This window comes from Phyllostomus discolor, chromosome 4 (assembly GCF_004126475.2).
Source record: "Phyllostomus discolor isolate MPI-MPIP mPhyDis1 chromosome 4, mPhyDis1.pri.v3, whole genome shotgun sequence".
Taxonomy (NCBI): domain Eukaryota; kingdom Metazoa; phylum Chordata; class Mammalia; order Chiroptera; family Phyllostomidae; genus Phyllostomus; species Phyllostomus discolor.
The window spans coordinates 190,169,650-190,174,712 of NC_040906.2; the positions used below are offsets into that span (position 1 = coordinate 190,169,650).

The following is a 5,063-nucleotide window of genomic DNA, read 5'->3' on the forward strand; positions in this document are numbered from 1 at the left end:
ATGGGAGTTGATTAGGGTACATGGTGTGTTTGAATTGGGATAAAGCTTGGATATGTTTTAGGCTAACCTCTTAATTCTTCAGATGGGAAAAGTATGTCTCAAACAACTTATGTGAATTCTTCAAGATTATATAATTTATGAGAGAGTTAGAACCATGTTCGCAAGATGGTGAGTCATTGGGGAATTCAATGTTTTGACTTATTTTGCTTATTTTTGAGTTTGAGCAACAGAGGTAATCTCATTTTACTGTCTTAGTTTTAGAAAGTCTTGTCAATGCCCTCTCATTTATTGTCTGTAGAAACAAACTGAATTTAAGAGGGAATGGATTTCATAAACATACTGCCAACCAGACACTGCCCACTGTTGAGCTCTGATGATACAAACTCGCTATGAGGTACTTGCCTGAATAGATTTCTTTTTCATTCCTTCACACTGTTGATGTTCAACAAGCTGCTTAGTCAGGAGAAGACAACATATTGTAAAGATATATACACGTATAAAAAGGAGGAGTTCAATTTATGATTCATTCTTACAGTGGCCTTGATGTAACGCAGTCCAAAAAACAGTTTACATTACCTGTTAGACATTAACTGCTGTCAATTTATACTCCAATGAAAGAAACAGACTCTGTCTTAGAAATAGATATTTCCTTTGCTAATGAGCTTGTTCCTCCTTGGAGTCTTCTGTTTAAATCTGAGACTAAAGGATAGAAGAAGAGGAGCGAATGGAAATAGCATAAGACCTGACTTCACTGTCCATCTGTGCATGGATATGAGGAAGAGTTTAGGGAAAAGGTATTACTTACAATAGCATACTCCAGGAAACGGGGTGTCGAAGTCAATGCCCATGTCAGGAGGGCTGCTCGTGCTTCTTGTAACGTCTTGAATGCTCATAATCCTTTTGCAAATACTTGCTTGCTTGTAAGACAAGTCAAAGCAGAGCAAATGATGTTTCAGCTGAGAAAGAACTTGCAGTAGCTTGGATAAAGTAGAGCAAAGATAACTATCTCTTAATAATAAGAAGAAGTTTTCATTGAGATTTGATTAGAAAATATGCCCTCTTGAAACTTTTTTTTCTTTCCAAAAAGCCAAGTGACTTGAGAAAAATTAAATGAGCAGAGCAATGGCTTTCTAGGTTTATAAATACTGAATTTCTACTGATCTCCATTTATATTGAAACGTCTACATAGATCCCACACAAGAGAGAAAAGATTAATGAGTCCCATGTAATGCAGGACAATGCAGGATGATGCAGGACAGATGAATGAAAATCATCCCAGGGGAGCAAATGGTCTCTCCAGTCCTGCAAATGATGTGCTTCTGCTCTATAGTTTGACTTTCCCCAAATCTGATTTCCAAACCGAATTAGCCCACCCCTGAAAACATAATGCCAGCTTTCCAATTGGCGGTTACAAAAGTGCCCCAGTCTGAGTACATCTGATGAGTGAGTGTCTAGGTTACAGAAACAGAGATACCCTCTTTCCACCGTAATGTTTGTGTTGATAGGCTCTGTTTGGACGATTAATTTTCAGTGTCATCATTCATGAATTACAGGGAATGAAAAACAGGAGGAAGGAAAGCAGTGAAAGATGTGCTAATATTATGATGTTTTGCTAATATTTTCAAACCCTAAATTCTCCTACCAATCAGACCGTGTCATTTAAATTTAAGACTGTAATAACACTGGCTTACAGGAATATTTTCACTTGTGTGACTTCACCCATCCTTGATGCCAGAGTTCAAAAGGGTGTGTAAATAACAAGGGAGGGGGGACACAGTATCACTGACCGACAGCAACAACAAGTAGCTCACAACTGTGAACACGTCTACGTTGAGAATGAGGCAAAGCTTGTGAAAAATAGTAATGAATACAAAAATGACTTTAAAAGTAGGATTCAGAGGAGGAGGGCGACTAGAGGCCCAATCATGGCAGAGACAGTGTAACCTTAACGAATGTCACAGAGAAGGCAGAACTGCTGATTGGTTCTGTTTCCATCCTCTCAGTCAAGAATCTCAACATGGGAAAGGAATGAGCACACATTGCCATTATGATGGAACTGAAGCCTTAAGTTGGCAAAGTGGTGGTAAGGAAACACCTGTCTTCTTTAAATAATGTTAAGTATCTCAACTCAGAAAAGTACATTTTTAGAGCATAGAATTTTTGTATATTTGCTCACAAAATATGTTCAATAGGGAAAACTATGGAAAATGGGAAACGTCTCCCTTAATTTTGGCAAAAAAGAGATTTATGCTACGATTGTTCAAGTTTTTATTTATTTTTTTAGGTAGACTTCAAGAAATAAAGATAAGCTGGTGACATTAATGCAATTTCCTGAATACTTTCTATAAAACTACCGGTATGCTAAGCTTATTGGCTTCTTTTCATGACTTCTAAGTATTGAGACCAGAAAGCAGTGATAATTAGAAATCAGCCAGGACTTTTTAGAACAATTCATGGGAAATTAAATTCATTGCAGTTTTATAACCTTCAGTCTTTAGCTCAAACTTGAATGGAATATTAGGTTAAATATGTAGAACTATGTGGAAATAAAGTCAGAGGAGAGCACGTTGGTGTGAATTTACATCTGGCTGAAGAGCTGCATACAAGAAGTACTGTAACATAATTTATACCCAGTAGGGAGAGTCTCTGTTGGTGTGCAGGGAGAGTCTGTACTCAGCTACCACTGTTGGTGTCTTTAGTAGCAAGTTCGATTATGAAGTAGGAGTAGGTTGTGCTCAGCAATTCCATGTCAGTTACCACACTGGGTGATGTGCACAGGCCACATGAGGACAGAAAGGGTGCAGGGCTTGGGACTTGAGAGATGAGTTGGAATTCCAGCTCCACTTCTTACTAGCTATCTGGCCTTTGACCTCCAGGTTCCTCCTTTGCATAGTAGTAACCTCACAGGGCTTGAAGATCGCTTGAGTAATAAAGCATATAAAGTGTTTCACTTGGTGCCTGGCCCAAGGCACAGTCTCTTCTCCTTATCTTCCCTCCACCCCACCCCTCTTGCTTGAAATATAGATTTTCAGAATGAATTTAAACTGATTCAACTAGTGGTTTTGGTCACGTAGAATTAGAATCTTAAACAATGATTGGCCTCAGTGCATGGATACCTACATTAGTTATATGCATGGTCAAAGGTCAAAGAGGACCTTATGGTTTGTGGAGTGTGAATGCAAATATTGCTACTAGTTATTTCTAACCTATTCTTTCAATGTTTCCACTTAGCAGAAATACACACTTGTTAGATGTTACCTCTCCTTCTTTCTACGCAAAAAATGACATGATAACCTCATTTCACAAAAGGTGCCAAATGTACATATAAGCACCTTGCTTTTCTCACCTAATAATATATCTAGAGATTGAAACGTTAGTATGGTCAGGTTACTCATTCTCTGTAATGATCCCAGCCTCTTGGTCCAGGTTTTGCAGGGTCAGTGGAAGTTTGTCAGACAGAGAACAGCAGGAGCAGCTTTCCACTATGAGGAAACTGATGTGTCAGAGCCCACTTATTCAATTTTTTCAACAAATGTTTATAGTACTTCAAATGTGCCCGGCCACATAGGCTAAATATTTTTTTGTTCATTATGCCATTTAATCCTTACTACAATGTCATGAGGTAAACAATATTATTATTCTCATTTTACAGATGAGGAAATTGAGGTTTAGGTGGCTAAATATATTCTCCAAAGTCAAAAAGTTACTCAGTAGAGAAAGTCAGATGCTGGGCAACATGTTTAATTCCAGAGTCGTGCTTCTAATCACACACTTGGCTTCCAGATAACGGGTGGGAACGAATCAGGGAGGGTTCAAGATGTGGAGGCCGCGATGGAAATGCCCAGGGGTGAAGGAACATGAAGTACAGAGGAACTGAAACTCTCCTCTCTTGAAGCAACTGTGAGTACTGGCAGTTGCATTGCAGAAGCAAATAGGAAACGTGGCAGAAGACGAAGCAGAAGGTGTCAGTTTGGGGAGAGGGTGAGTGTCCAGCAGTGGGTGACATAACTCCTGTTTCTTGCTTTTGGGACAAAGGGCAGTGTGAGTGTCCTCATCTTTCAAGTGGAAGCCTGATAGACCTGATTTTTCAGGCCCTGAGGCTGGGACTGCGAGACAGCACCAAGGTGGCGAGGCTACAGGATTCATGGGGTAGTTTGCCCCAGAAAAAACGTGCACTTAAACCTGTTTTGTGGGTAACCCAGAGTGTGAAAGTTTGGGGGTGACTGGAGTTCCTGACACTCTTTTAAGCCAAGGCTCTGTCTCTGTGTGGTGTGGATCCGTGGATTGAGTGCCAGCCTATGAGCTAAAGGGTAGCTGGTTCGCAATTTCCAGTCAGGACACATGCCTGGGTTGTGGGCCAATTCCCTAGTGGGGGCGTTTGAGGAGCAGCCACACATTGATGTTTTTCTCCCTTTCTTTCTCCTGCCCTTTCCCTCTCTAAAAATAAATTAAAAAAATATTTTTTTAAAAAGCCAAGGCTCTGGCTCTTTCCTGGGTTAGGGCAGCATACCTTCAGTGGACTACCTTTCTGCTCAATGCCAATATGATTATACTGTAATCGCCGAAGACCTTTATATTTGTCTATCACGATCTCTATAAATTGATTCAGTGAGGGAAGCTCTTCCCTTTGCAGTGATTAGCAGCCTCCATAACATTTTGTGGTCACATTTAGATATTAAACAGACACCTTTACTCTAAGTCACTAAACACTGTTACACTGGAATTACGGAGATGTCCAAGTATATGTCTTCCTTCCCTGCTGTTAGGGAAGGAGAGTAAGGTCAGCTTCTCGCTCTCTTCGCACATGATTTCTACTTCTCTTCCATCATTTGGCTAACTTGGGGCTTGTGAATCCATCCCAAAATGGGGATGAGGAGACGCAGATACAAAAAAAAAAAAAATAGCGGGAAAGTCCTTACTCTCCTGTGACTCTCCCAGTGCTTGGGGATCACCCTCTCTCTGGCCCTGGCAAATGGGTGAAGCAGGCTTATTCCATCATGGGCACTGTCATTGGCTCTTAGAAAACCCTGCTCTCGCTCTCCACCCCAAAGCCCAGATCAGTG

The 5,063-nt window shown here is 40.5% G+C and overlaps 1 long non-coding RNA gene across 1 annotated transcript; it reads left to right on the plus strand.

Annotated features, from left to right (window-relative positions):
• The first annotated feature begins 823 nt into the window (after window positions 1-823).
• Window positions 824-3,696, plus strand: LOC118500350. Its single transcript, XR_004902920.1, has 2 exons — window positions 824-2,083; window positions 3,653-3,696. It is a non-coding gene; the product is annotated as an uncharacterized LOC118500350 (long non-coding RNA).
• The last annotated feature ends 1,367 nt before the right edge of the window (window positions 3,697-5,063 follow it).